Here is a 15,679-nt window from a genome sequence, read left to right as displayed (position 1 = left end):
GGGAGGACTGCCCCAGGATTAGAGCACACAGACTCAAGGGAACTTGGCCCAAATGTGCTTTTGTCATGCAATTTCATCTTCACAGGGTATGTGTATGTAGGAGAGACATGGCAAGCCTCAAGCTTGGAAGCTGAACATGTCATTCTGGAAATACTATTGCATCATTTTATTAGTCCATTCTCATGCTGCTATAAAGAACTGCCTGAGACTGGGTAATTTATAAAGGAAAGAGGTTTAATTGACTCACAGTTCCACATGGCTGGGGAGGCCTCAGGAAACTTACAATCATGGTGGAGGGGAAGCAAACATGTCCTTCTTCACTTGGCAGCAGGAGAGAGAAGAATGAGAGCTGAACAAAGGGGAAAGCTCTTTATAAAACCATCAGACCTCGTGAGAACTAACTCAGTATCACAAGAATAGCATGGGGAAAACTGGCCCTTTGATTAAATTACCTCCCACCGGGTCCCTCCCATGACATGTGGGGATCATGGGAACTACAACTCAAGATGAGATTTGGGTGGAGACACAGTCACACCATATCAATCATGTAGGCTGAGAAAAACCATTTTCATTAGCTTCCCCTCGACCTTCCATGTAGCTGCAAATGAACCCACAGTTTCATCTCGAGAATTCAACTGGAACTATTCCCTTTGTTAAATAAACTTCATTTAAGGGCTGACTGCCTTGGGCCCTGGGAGAAAATGCATCTTTGCTTTTGCTGAGACCAATCTAGGTCAGCAAAGCAAAAGCTTTATATTTTTTTAGAGACATGAACTGCAGCTTAGATAAAGGCCAGGGGAAGCATCCACTCTGAAGGTGCAAAGTGGAGAACCACAAGTAGTCACAGCGGGCACAGGCTCCGGAGGCCCCCTGCCGCCTCCCCTGCCCCTCCGCCAGGAAAGCCCTTTGAAACAGAGCATCCTACGTTTGCAAGCCGGCACCAGCAATGTCTTCAGGGCAGTCTCAGAGCGCTCCCTGCCGCCTAGGGCCTGAAGCAGTGCTTTCCAAAGTAGCTTTTGCAGAGGCTGCTAGTTTGTTCAGGAAGGAGACATGGGGGAATTGAGGTCTCTGTTCTCCACCCCATATCCTTTTGCTAGAAGGAGACAGCCATGCAGTAGCCACCTGCAAAATGGTCCCCAGTGACCCCTGCCTCTTGGTATTGTGGTCCTCTTCCACACCAAGCAGGACTGGCTCATGCAACAACAGAACATTGCAGAAATGATGGTGTCTGTGGAGAGTCGTTCATGAAAAACACTGCAGCTCCTGCCTTGCTAGCTATTGGATCATCCACTCTGGAGAAGCCAGCTGAAGATATACTCAAAATCATCCTCAAATCATGGCAAGGAACTTAGGACCCCTACCCACATCCCTGTGTGGGGGCCATCCTGGGACTGGATGCTACACCCAGAGCCAAGCCTACAGATGAACAAAGCTCTGGCTGACATGTGGACTGCAAGTTGGAAAACCCTGAGGCGGGACTACTCAGTTAAGCCATTCCGAAGTTCCTGACCTGCAGAAACTGAAATAGGAAATGTCCTTTTAAGCCACTACATTTTGGGGTAATTGGTTGTGCAGTAATAAATGGAAACACTCCACTTCCAGATGCAGGCAAACAAGTCTTGTCTCCTCTTTATCCCCTGGTACTTGCAAGACTTGCTCTCACTCGGTGCCCTGATCCCACCCTGCTGGGCGGAAGCTTCCTGAGGGCAGAGACCAGGTTATAATTAATCATTCTTCCTGTGTCTATGTCCCTGATATCCCACACACTGTAAATGCTGCATGAACACTTACCAGATTCACTTGAATTTCTGTCTTTTTGGATGAGAGAAATCCTGGGAGCACAGCTGTGTTTCCTTCTCCCAGAAATTTCCTTCCTCAACTCAAGATGAGAAATACAGTTTTTTAATTAACAGAAACCATCTCAACCCAGCTCTCAAGTCATTTGATGTGATTCGGGGACTGCTTCTTGCAGAGACAACAGTTACTTGCAAAAAAAGCCCACAAATCAACGCAATCAATTTCAGGAAATTGGGTCCAGCGAGCAGCCTCCACATCCAGGAGGGACCTCACTGCAGCACAGATGGGCAGCACGCGTCTGATCGGCCAGTTCACTGTCCCTGCTGAGCCACAGGCTTCCAGCCACCTGCTGATCAACGAGGACTTCACATGTGTCCTCTACCCGCCTGCCACTCTGCCGAGGCATCCAATGCAGAGCCCCAGTCCCCAACAGGCTTTCATTCAGCTAAGCGAGATGTTCATGCGGCAAGATCAGCTACACTCAAATGGGAATTCACTCAGGACTGGTTAGCATGTTATTGACTCTAAATGGTCTTGGAGAACTGAGAAAGGGATCTTTGTTCAGGGAAACTATACCACAACCTCCCCTCAGGGCACAGGAACCTCAGGGAGTTCATGGTCTATTGGGGAAAGCTTTCCACAGAGGGGATTTCAAAGGGTGTGCAGGGAGTGGCTGGGAAGGAAGAAAGGATAATCCAAGCTGTTGAGTCTTCATGAACAAACAGCCCAGAGAGACGGGGTGAGAAGAAGTTTGTCATGACCCAGCATGAAGTGTGAGATGGAGTGACGAGAGATAAGGTTAGGGGCACATAGGCCATGGGGATGTTGGTAGGTAATTCATGAGTGTCCCACATTTCTGCACATCTTGTGAGCAGAGGCACTGTTGGCCCTTGTGGTAGACTATCTTTTCAAGGCTATTTATACAGTGAACAGCTTTGGAAGATAGAGAGAGATTTGCAAAGGGCAGGCACGCTGACAGCCCACTATGTAAAAAGGAAGGGACCCTAAGTGTTCCTTGCCTGGAACAAAACCCACTGCATGTGCAGTTTCCCTCAGCCCTCTGCATTGCCCTGGGGAATTGGAACTCAGAGAATCAGTACACAAAAATACTGACACTCTACTGCTTTTGCTGTGAGAATAAAGCCCTTTGTTTCTGACTCAGGAGTCTTCTGTCTTCTCTCAGCTTCCATGAAACTGCGGCAGACTCACCTGTCAGCTTGCAGAAGCGTATAATCGCAGACTTGTCTCAGTTCCTGATAGGAGAACCCTGAATTCCAGGTTTTATCCTGCCAGTCCTTGAGTAGAGAAATTACATTTGCCTTTAGCTGTAGAAGGTGTCACTGGCAACTGTAATCCCAGCACTTTGGGAGGCCGAGGCAGGAGGCTCACTTGAGAGCAGGAATTCGGGTGAAACCCCATCTCTACTAAAAACACAAAAATTGGCCGGGCGCGGTGGCTCAAGCCTGTAATCCCAGCACTTTGGGAGGCCGAGGCGGGTGGATCACGAGGTCAGGAGATCGAGACTATCCTGGCTAACATGGTGAAACCCCGTCTCTACTAAAAATACAAAAAACTAGCCGGGCGTGGTGGCGGGCGCCTGTGGTCTCAGCTACTTGGGAGGCTGAGGCGGGAGAACGGCGTGAACCCGGGAGGCGGAGCTTGCAGTGAGGAGATCACGCCACTGCACTCCAGCCTGGGAGACACAGCGAGACTCCGTCTCAAAAAAAAAAAAAAACACAAAAATTAGCCAGCCATGGTGGCAGGTGCCTGTAATCCCAGCTACTCAGGAGGCTGAGGCAGGAGAATTGCTTCAACCCAGGAGGAGGCGGTTACAGTGAGTACCATTGTACTCCAGCCTGGGCAACAGAGTGAGACTCCATTGGAGGGACATTTGTTGGAATTTTTTTTCCCCCCAAAAAGTGCAGAAATCTGCTAAGGATAAAGTTAAGTTTCTCTGACCTTTTTTTCTGAGCAGGAATTAAGTGAGGAGTCTACAGGGTAGAAAGAGGAGAAACCTGGTGTGCCTAAGGGAAATTAGAGAAGGAGAGTCCAGAGACTCAGAGCCCAGGGCCACTGCCTGGAGGGCTTGGCCAAACTTGCCTCTTGGCTATAGCTGACGGCTTCCTGGCCTAGATCATCGCCTTCCTCTGCAGACACGGGCATCTGAACCTCCCTGGAAAATGTCTTAGGAAGCTCAGGAGGCCGCAATAAAATACCACAGACAGGGGGCTTAAGCAACAGAAGTTTATTTTGTTTATTTTCTCACAGTCCTGGAGGCTGGAAGTTCGAGATCAGGGAGCCAGTGGCCATTGTGTTCTCCATGGCAGAGAGAGCACACACACACTTTGCTGTCTCTTCTTCCTTTTTTTTTTTTTTTTTTTTTGAGATGGAGCCTCGCTCTGTCGCCCAGGCTAGAGTACAGTGGCACGATCTTGGCTCACTGCAGCCTCTGCCTCCTGGGTTCAAATGATTCTCCTGCCTCAGCCTCCCACATAGCTGGGAATACAAGCGCCCACCACCACACCCAGCTAATTTTTGTATTTTTAGTAGAGACAGGGTTTCACTATGTTGGCCAGGCTGATCTTGAACTCCTGACCTCAAGTGAGCCACCTGCCTCAGCCTCCCAAAGTGCTGGGATTACAGGCATGAGCCACCGCACTGGCCCTGCTGTCTCTCTTAAAAGGACACTACTCTCATCATGAGGGTCCCACCCTCATGGCCTCATCTCAACCTAATCATCTCCCAAAGACCCCATTTGCAAACACCACCACATTAAGGGCTAAGGCTTCAACATAGGAATTTGGGGAAGGGGCACAGTTCAGTCCACAGCGGGCAGTTCTGATGCCTCTGACTTATCCCACAGCCCCGAGGGACCCCTTACGTCCTCAAGCCGGGGGGACCTTCAGCACCGGCTGGCTCAGCCTCCTGCTACTGGGTGGGGAACGGCGGCATTATCAAGAGTACATGAGAAATCGCAAGGAGGCAGAAACCCAGCTCACCTCTTCCCTCAACCATCCAATGCACCCTGAGGGTCAAACTGGTGACATCGTCTGAACACATTCCCTTTTGAGCTCATCTAAACCTAATGTCTTACCTTTTCGGTCCCACTACAAATAACACCTGGTTATTACAACAATAATATCTGCTGGAAAATCCCCTACCCTGTTGCAGTCAAACAGGCAATTGGAAAACGAAAATATTAGGGTGCCCTAGACCCAGGAGTCATAAGATATTCTTCTTTCAAGACAATCGACATCAGACAAATGTGGTAAAGAGGTGAGTTGTCAAGGGTACAGGATCTCCCCAACTTAGTGTCTGAGAATCTAGAAGTTTCAGCAAAAACCTGTGCCTAGAAAAGCTGCCAAAGGAATGGCCAGGCTGGACTAGAGTCCGTGATTCCAGCTGGACCCACTGTCTGTAGCGACCACTCCTCGTCTGAAGGGCATCGTCTAGGGTCAACGCGGCAAACTCGAAACTCCACAGCAGAGGCGCTGACACCTAAGAATCCTACAGCCCAGTAAGTGAGGCTGTTCTGATCCACTCTTGCTGGCCAGCTGTCGAAACACTCTGCACCTGCTCTCAGACCATAACAAGTATTACTCATGAAGGTGATAGTTCCTCAGGCCCACAGGAATAAAGACACACACACACACACACACACACACACACACACAGAGGCATTTTTAAAAATGCAATAGGTCAACAACACTCAATCTAAAATCCTAGGAGCTGGTCGCGGTAGCTCACACCTCTAATCCCAGCGCTTTGGGAGGCTGAGGCGGGTGGATCACTTGAGGTCATGAGTTCAAGACTAGCCTGGCCAACATGGCTAAACCCCGTCTCTACTAAAAATACAAAATTAGCCAGACATGGTGGTGCATGCCTGTAGTCCCAGCTACTCGGGAGGCTAAGGCATGAGAATTGCTTGAACCCAGAAAGCAGAGGTTGCAGTGAGCCGAGATCACACCACTGCACACCAGCCTGGATGACAAAGCAAGACTCTATTCTCAAAAGTAAATAAATAAGTACATAAATAAAAAATAAAGAAAACCCTGGAAGCCTTTGCTGTTGGATTATTTCTGGCTCTGTCTATATTTGATAGAGTCAATTTCCATCTTTCAATTTAAAGTTTTCTCACAGTGGTGATAAAATATGGGGTTTGGGAATGAAAATGCCTGCTGCAGGGGAAGAAAGAGGAGGCTGTTGCCTGAAGCACAAGGAGCCGAGGCTGCTCAAAGTTCTGCTGTGTCATTTTTTCCTCGTCATTGCCGCCCAGGGAGCCTCAAGCATCACCGGTATTAGGGGATCGGAACGGCTTTTAAACCTCTGTCTTCAGGGCCCCTCTGCCAGGTGCAGTTTCCCGCTTCATCTGTTGAGTAGGTTGGTCAAATCAAATCTCCTGGACCCCCTCCAAGGGTGTGGTTGCCCTGGGCCCTATGCAGTGATACATCACACAGCTTCATCCCTTCCAATTAGCGCCCGCTACACGAATTGATGTACTGAGAATTAACATCATTGATCTTCATCCAAGAATATGGCCCAAAAGGCATGATTTTTTTCTGATCAATGTTGCTGATCAATGACCTAATATAAAAAAGGAAAAAAGGAAGGGCCTCCCCGGGCATCAGGGTGGATTGATGTGCCTCTATGCATGCAGTTCCCATAGACCTCAGGGCCTGTTCTCTGCTAGGGATTCGCATTAATAACAGTCTTTCAAGCACAATGAGAAACGTGTGCTCCGTGCTTCCAAGGAAAACTCATGTGTCTCCAAGAGGGAGGGGAAATCAGGCACCTCCTACAGCAACCAGCCTCGGGGCAGACAGAACTCAGTGCCTGCCACAGCTAGGTAAGGCCCAGTGGCCCACTTTATAGAAGTGGCAGGAACCAGTGGGCTCCCCACGTCCGCCCCCTCTAGGCCACTGTCTTTGTGCCACAGTTTATTGGGATCCTCTGTGGGAGGTGGACCAGGGAGTAAAAAGGAAAGAAAACAATTTACTTCTCCCCAATTATATCCAACCGAAGTAAGTCAAGCTCTCTGGGAATCTGTCCACGGTAGCGGAAATTCTAGCTCCGGGTTTCCAGTGTGAAGGCAAAAGGGTGAACTCGTCCACCCTCCTTTTTATCTCCTCCCAGGGCTCCTTTTGCCCCTACCCCCAGCCCCCAGCCTGACTCCATTAGTCATGCCTCAGCTGACCGGCAAGAAGCTCACCTTGTCACACTGCAGGATTTATTTATTACCCACGCTGGGGGTATTTGCATTTCAAAATAAGACCCTGCAGAAAGCAATGCTCCACCTAAAAGAATGACTCTCCATTGTTTGAATGTCAAGCACTGTGGTTTCCTGGAGCAGGGGCTCCCAGCTTGGTACACTGTTGCGGTTGGGGGACCAGCATTTATGATGCCTCTGGAATGACACTGATTAGGAGGCCACCTTTTTGGTGCCTTTCAGTTGATTTCAGACGTTCAGTCATTCTTGTACTCTTTCTCCAACGCTGTCTGTGCGTCTGCCCGGCACCCACACCATGGATGCACGATGGTGACAGGCAGCACTGTGATAACAGCGTGGCAGAGTTTACCATTCCCACCATCCCCTCCACCTTTGGCCTCTCCTCCACAATTACTTGCTTTTCTTTGATAAAGAGGAGGGAAAATTGCAAGCTGGTCTCCTAACCCAGATGTCACCAATAAATATCACCAGCTAGTCACTAACCTCAAAAAATCAAGCTGAATTGGTAGCAATTTTGCTAAGTAACTTCAGTTCCTTTTGTCTCCATTTCTACCTTTATATGGAAAAGGACACTTGTCACATGAAATTCATGAGCTCATGTCTATACCTCACTGCCCAGTGTTGTATTACTTACTCTGCGGTATGAGTGTCTCTCTCCATTGTAATAACAAGGTCACTGGGCAGAAAATCATTTCATAGTAAAAGGGGTAAAGGACACCTCCAAAAGAAAAAAAAAAAAAAAAAAAGACAGGAGTGGAAATCAATCCCTCACCTTCCTCAAAGCAGCCGTGTCTCATAACAGCCACAATCTAGCCGTGAATCCTGCCATCTGGAAGCACCCCCTCCTCTCCTTCCGCCTCGCTGACGCACCATCAATTTCCAAATGTCATCGACAATCCCGCCTCTTCCCCAGGGTCTCGTAATTTCTCTCTCCTTTTACCCTCTATCTTATTTAAACCACTTGACTCTGTCCTGTCTGTTCTGGAGGTGTTGATCAAAACCATTACATTGTTTATAGAGAAATGCCCTTAGCTTCTGGATGTCTGCAGTTTCTAGTCACAAGGGCTGTGATTGAAGTGGCCAGTAAACCGGATTTTTGACAGGTGTGGAGGGAAATAATTCCCAGACTAAGGAAAGAAGCTGCAAGCCATCGTCTCATTCCTTGTGTTAGAATGCCATCAAGTGACAGGCCGGAGAACACCGCTGCAGACCTTGGGCACCTTTTATGTCTAATATTCCAAGACCTCCCCGGGGGAGAAAATATGTAAACCAATAAATATAAATGCCAAAATAACCTGTCATAGTCCAAATGGCCAAATTAATATTAAAGGCAGTTCTTGTCCAGGTGTCAAGAAGCCTTATTTATTTATTTATTTATTTATTTATTTATTTATTTAGATCAAGTCTCACTCTGTTGCCCAGGCTGGAGTGCAGTGGCACGATCTCAGCTCACTGCAACCTCTGCCTCCCAGGGTCAAGCAATTCTCATGGTTCAGTCTCCCAAGTAGCTGGAATTACAGGCGAGCACTACCACACTCGGCTAATTTTTGTATTTCTACTAGAAACGGGGTTTCACCATATTGGTCAGGCTGGTCTCGAACTCCTGACCTCAAGTGATCTGCCCGCCTCGGCCTCCAAAGTGCTGGAATTACAGGCATGAGCCACTGCACCCAGTCAGAATTCCCTATATTCTTGGATAGAATATAAGATGGTAGAAACCTAACAATCTGAGAATTATAACCCAATTTTCAGCATTGCAATGCTGGGTCATGTTTTACTATTTGGCTCCGGATGGAAAGAAGCCAGGGGCAACCTTCAAAGCCACACCAGTGCTCCAAAAGGAAAGGCCAACAGGGGCCACAGGTGTGTGCTAAAGCTGTATCCTCCATCCAGAGGCTCATGGCTTCTGGGGATCCTCAAGGAGCCTAAAGACCCAAGAGAAATAGGGGAACTTCCTCAAGCTCACAAAGAGAGCAGCTGCACCCCAGCCCCGGCCCCTGCTGCCCTGCAGATAAGCGCCAGGTATGAAATGAGGGCCGGTCCTCAGAACTGTGCATTGACAGGCAGGGTTGAAGCTTCAGGAATGAGGTGATGGTAAATGCCTGCACATACAGATTTGACATTTTTTTCCCCCTCTTACAGACAAGGTCTCACTCTGTCATCCAGGCTAGAGTACAGTGGCTTAATCTTAGCTCAACGCAGCCTCGAACTCCTCGGCTCAAGCGATCCTCCTGTCTCAGCCTTCTGAGTGGCTGGGACCACAGGACTAGTAACAGCACGGAGAAGATGGAAATGACACCCAGTCCAGACCAGAAGGGGGACATTCTACAAGCTGACAATCTCCACGTCCCAGCACTTCAGACAGCTGAAGCCCCTGAAGCCTCAGACAGCTGAGGGCTCCTTGCAGTGAAGCAGCCTTCAGGCCCCACAGCACCCAGAGAGCTTCTCCCAGGGTCCCTCTCTCTCTAGCATCAGTGGTACCTGGTTGCAGGGAGATTGGTAGGGGTCCCCAGGGATTCCTTCATGTGATAAGCTAGACACAGGGCCCCAAAGAGGCTTCGGGGCTTGAGGAAGATGAATATTTACCAGATGATTACAAAGGAAGCGTGTGGCTGGGCGAGGTGACCCACACCTGTAATCCCAACACTTTGGGAGGCCGAGGCAGACAAATCACTTGAGGTTAGGAGTTTGAGACCAGCCGGGACAATAGAGTGAAGCCCCATCTCTTCTAAAAGTACAAAAATTAGCAGAGCGTGATGGCGCATGCTTGTAGTCCCAGCTACTCGGGAGGCTGAGGCAGAAGAATCGCTAGAACCCGGGAGGCAGAGGTTGTGGTGAGCTGAGATGGCACCACTGCACTCCAGACTGGGTGACGGAGCAAGACTCTGTCTCAAAAAAAAAAAAAAAAAAAAAAAAAAAAGAAAAAAAAAAAAAGAAGAGGGTGTATGGTCTGGGGAAGTATTCTCAGTAGTTATAAAAGTGTTAAGTCTGCCTGGGTGCAGTGGCTCATGCCTGCCTGTAATCCCAGCACTTTGGGAGGCCAAAGTGAGAGGATCATTTGAGGCCAGGAGTTCGAGACCTGCCTGGGCAACATAGTGAGACCCCCATTTTTACCAAAATGTTTTTAATTACCCAGGCATGATGACATGTGCCTATGGTCCCAGCCACTCAGGAGGCTGAGATAGGAGGATTGCTTGAGCCCAGGAGTTTGAGGCTGTTAGGATCGCACCCCTGCACTCTAGCCTGGGAAACAGAGCAAGACCCTGTCTCTAAGGAAAAAAAAAAAAAAATTGTTAAATCGGAACATGCAGGTATTTATCATCACAGGGAACACTGAAAGTATTTTTGAGCTTTGACTTTCCATGCCTCTGCTGAAAATTCCTCCCCTGCTCACCTGTTTGACCCATCTTTCCCTCTAAGTTTGTTAATCTATTTATAATAGTATTTTAAAGGCCTCGCCTTCCAGTTCAGCATCTGGGTCACCTACGCTTCTGCTCTAGTGACTTTCTTTCCACGATTGTGGGTCACAGTGTCCTGTTTCTGTGGGTGTCGTATACACTGTTTTTCACATTTCACGCTGGATGTGGTGTATTAAAGAACAGCAGATACTGGAAAAGACTAAAGGATCTTTCCATCTCCCAGAAAGGGCACCCCTTTTCCTTTCAGGCAGTTTTGCTGAGGGGTTGACCTCTGCACTGAATCACATTTAAACAGCTTCAGATCCCCTCTGGCTTCAAATCATTTTTTTTGAGACAGGGTCACACACTGTTGCCCAGGCTGGAGTGCAGTTGCAATCATAGCTCACCGTAGCCTTGACCTTCACCTCCTGGGCTCAAGCAGTCCTCCCAGCTCTGCCTCCAGAGCAACTGGGACTACGAGTGTGTGCCACCACGCCTGGCTAATTTTTTATTTTTAAAAAATGTGTAGAGATGGGGTCTCACATGTTGCCCAGGCTGGTCTCAAATCCCTGGCCTCAAGTGATCCTCCCACCTTGGCCTCCAGAAGTGCTGGGATTACAAACGTAAGCCACTGCTCCCAGCCTGGCTTCAAGTAACTTGAAGGGGAGGTGTGTCCCCTGCCTGCAGGATGGCTTTGGGATTCAGGCACCACAAAGCCAGATCTCTGTGCTTCCCAGCTGTGCCCCAATTCCAGTTTGGGTGATTTTATATCAGGTCCTTTCTCTCTCTTACTTTCCCATATTTTGACCCAAACAGACTCCTACAAATGTAAACACATAACCCTTAGGTCTGGAGCCAATGGCTGCTTTCCCAGAGTTAAGCACAGGTCAAAATAGGTGGCGGGATGTATGAGCTACATGCACACAGTCCCATGCAGCCTGCAGTGACTTTCCTGCAAACCCTTCAAGTACCTCAGCAAACCTGAGAAATGCAGTGAAGAAGCTCTTTTAGGACCCAGAGAGCCCTGGGTTTATCCAGACACTCTATTAGCCGAAAGTATGCTTTCCTCAGTGCAACCAGTTCACAGAGCAACGCTGGGCCAGGGAGCTGGAAGAAAACTATAGTTATATTTTATACATTTGGGATCAAGCTAGCCTTAAAGAGTGACTTTTGGAGGTCGAAAGACTGCAAAACTTGGATTTCAGAAACTGGTATGTGACCAGACACATCAAGTATTAGAGTCTCCGCTGTGAGAATTCCAAATAGTTAGTCTTAAACTGACTTAGGGCGCAGCGCTGCCTCTTTATAAAAGAGCTGATATGCTGTCCTCCGGCAAGCACCAGTTCTTTGATTCTTGTAGACAAAGTGCCTATTACCCAGCAGGAGAGGATTTGACCAGCAGAAGTGTCCAGTGTTAGCACTGGCACCTTACTGCCTAGTCTCTGTGGCACTATTAGGCCTGAGGAATGATTGAGGGCTGATGTCGCTGTGCCCAGGCTCTCCACCACCACCCTCACCAGCGCTCCTTGTCAATACACAATGCCTGGATCAAGGGCATAGTGGGGCCAGGGAAGTGCGTAATCTTGAGCCTCAGGGACTGTTCTGTCCTTGTGAGGACACAGACAATGATGACTACCACCTCTCAAGCTGTATTATCTGTGCCAGGCCCTGTTTAAACATGCGTCATCTTGTTGAGTGCTCCAGGCCACCCTGGGAAGAAGATGCTGTTAGCAACCCACGTTATGGACAAGGCCTTCCTGTAGAAAAAGCATACAAGCCTCATCCCTCTCAAATGTACCTCATATAAACACTCAAAAAAAAAGAAAAAGAAAAAAATGTGTGTATATTTATATACACACACAAATACAGATGTACATATATAAATATCGACTTCGTTGACTTGGTGGATTACAATTTTCACTGACAATAAAGTCTTCCATGTTCTTATTGCAGGTTTGCTGGTATTCAGGATCATGACCTTTGAGCAGTAAAAAAAAATACTACTAGAGGTATTACAGGTGGCTGAGGACTATAATCCCAGCATTTTGGGAAGCCGAGGCGGGTGGATGACTTGAGGTCAGGAGTTGGAGACCAGCCTAGCCAACACGGTGAAACCCTGTCTCTAATAGCAAAATTACAGCTGGGCGTGGTGGCGAGCATCTGTAATCCCAGCTATGCAGGAGGCTGAGGCAGAAGAATCCCTTGAACCTGGGAGGCAGAGGCTGCAATGAGCCAAGATCGCATCACTGCCTCCAGCCTGGGCGACAGAGTGAGACTTGGGCTCAAAAAATAAATAAATAAATACACTAGAAATGTTTTTCATTAATCCAAAAGTGGAGGAGAGGGGATACAGGAAAAATACTCCTCCACTATATTGTCAGAGGCTATTAGATAAATGGTTTCTGTAAGTTTCATTGTGTTTATTTACAAAAGTCCTAATTTTCATGGATACCCACTTATTTAATAGTTGAAGCTTAATCTTTTTGAGCTTACATATGAGATTTTTCTTGAGTACTGAGGACAGCAGCCTGAATATCTCAGAGCAACAATCAAAAGAAACCTGTGCAAAGACAACAAAGTGTGAATTGTAGAATCAAAGGGCATATGGGTGTTCATTGTTGAAGTGTTTCCATTTTTCTGTATATTTGAAGGCTTTCATAATAAATTGCTGGAGGTAGGAGGGGAGTCACCTGCAATGATTCCATTAAACCTTGACTTCTTGTGGAACTTTCACAAAGCCACTATTGGGAAAACACATGTGTATCCATGTTTGAAAGTTTATCATTTATAGATATAAAAAAGAAAATGAATAAAGTCTTGTTTTCACCAAATGCAATTTAGAAAAGAGAAATAAAAGGAAAAATCTCCCATAACTTCACTTACTCAGTTATAAAATCTTTTAGTATATTCATGTCTTTGTAACGATTGTGTATATATTTGGCTTTATTGGTTTGTAACCTTTTTAAAATTGCATGTAATTTGTTTAAAGGCTGCATGGTATTCCATCATGTTACAGAAATGCGTTATCAGTGGCAGAGAACCGAGTTACCCCAAGTAACTGGAGACAAATCCGTACACGTTTGCAGCAACTTCAATTTTTGCCTTGTCAAAGGAAAGAATTCGACTGAGGGGCATAAAGCAGAAAAAGAGACCAAGGCAAGTTTCAGAGCAGGAGTGGAAGTTTATTAAAAAGCTTTAGGCCGGGCAGGGAGGTTCACGCCTATAATCTCAGCACTTTGGGAGGCCAGGGCGGGTGCATCACAAGGTCAGGAATTCGAGACCAGCCTGACCAACACGGTGAAACCCCATCTCTACTAAAAATACAAAAATTAGGTGGGTATGGTGGCGTGTATCTGTAATCCCAGCTACTTGGGAGGCTGAGGCAGGAAGATCGCTTGAACCGGGAGGCGGAGGTTGCAGTGAGCCAAGACCGTGCCACTGCACTCCAGCCAGGCAGACAGAGCGAGACTCTATCTCAAAAAAAAAAAAAAAAAAAAGCTTTAGAACAGTAAGGAAAGAAGGAAATTATTATACAACTTGGAAGGACAAACAAGCAGGCAACTTGAGAAACCAAGAGCGCAGCCTTGGTTTCTTTTTTTTTTTTTTTTTTTTTTTTTTTTTGTATTTTTAGTAGAGACGGGGTTTCACCGTGTTAGCCAGGATGGTCTCGATTTCCTGACCTCATGATCCACCCACCTCAGCCTCCCAAAGTGCTAGGATTACATAGCCTGACCTCTTGACTTGGGGTTTTATACGTTGGCCTGCTTCCAGGATCTACTTCCAGGATCTTGCATTACTTCTCCCCACTCCTGAGATCTTACAGGGAAGCTGCTGATCGGTTTCAGGTGTTTTCTATCTGTTAGGAGCCTGCCTTTTCCCTAGCGCCAGCTGTGGCCAATTACTTTAGAGAAACAGTTAACAACCACCTGACCATCACCGGATGGTGGCCCATCATTTCTGGTGTGTGTAGCTGGGAGCCTTCTCCTGCCCTGCTCATACCTGACTACCTATCTACTGTAACAAATGTACCATACCTAGGAACACTTTATAAAAACAGATTATTGGGACCCACCTTATAAAAACAGATTATTAAGACCCACCTGCTAAAAACAAATCTCCAGGTATGATACCAAGAAATTTGAAATGAAAGTTTATCCTGTGATTGTGAGCCTGTATTTGATCAGTGGATCAAGCAAATTAAATGTGTACTAACTAATCAGGTAAATTAATGCATTTAATAATGCATCAATTAGCATACCTAATTACCTAATTAGTTAGCACACGGTTAATTTGCTTGATCCACTATGATCAAATATAGCATTGTTTTTAAATTTTTGCTAGTATAACCAGCAATCACAAACATCCTCACAGGTATCTCTCTACATACATAAACAATTATTTTCTGAGAATAATCAAGTGGTTTGTTTGCTTTTTAAAAAATATTTAGGCCGGGCGCGGTGGCTCACCCCTGTAATCCCAGCACTTTGGGAGGCCAAGACAGGTGGATCATGAGGTCAGGAGTTTGAGACCAACCTGACCAACATGGTAAAACCCCGTCACTACTTAAAATACAAAAATTAGCCGGGCATGGTGGCGTGTGCCTGTAATCCCAGCTACTCAGGAGGCTGAGGCACGAGAATCACTTCAACCCGGGAGGCGGAGGTTGCAGTGAGCCGAGATCATGCCATTGCACTTCAGCCTGGATGAGAGCAAGACTCGGTCTCAAAAAAAAAAATTTAGTGATGAAGGAACTATGGAGTAATTGCAACTCAAGGACAACCCACCTCACCACCATCAGGGAATTCTAGGGGAGACTGGCAGTTACCCAGGGATCCCAGAAGGAATCAACTGGGAGTTAAGAGTCCTAATAACCCCAGAAAAAAACTTTCAAAGACAGAGGTCTTCTCATTCATCTCCATAATCACAGAGGTCTTGCCCAAAAAGGCCCCCCCTTGAATATACAGCTCTGAAATTGGCTAACACCTTCTGCTGTCTCATTCGATTTTAAGGTTCACATCTGTGAAGGGCTCTATTGTATAACATGGTGACTACAGTTAATAACAGTGAATTACAGTTAATAACCTGAATTTCACTGAGAGTAGGTTTGAAGTGTTATCATCACAAAATGAGTGTATTAGCATTGCTCTTAGCTCATTTCGCCATTACACAATGTATACACATTTCAAAACATACTGCATACCATAAATACATACAATTCTTACTTGTTAATTTTTAAAATAATAAAAGTTCTCATTTG

Source organism: Papio anubis, chromosome 20 (assembly GCF_008728515.1).
Source record: "Papio anubis isolate 15944 chromosome 20, Panubis1.0, whole genome shotgun sequence".
Taxonomy (NCBI): domain Eukaryota; kingdom Metazoa; phylum Chordata; class Mammalia; order Primates; family Cercopithecidae; genus Papio; species Papio anubis.
This window is presented reverse-complemented; position numbering follows the sequence as displayed.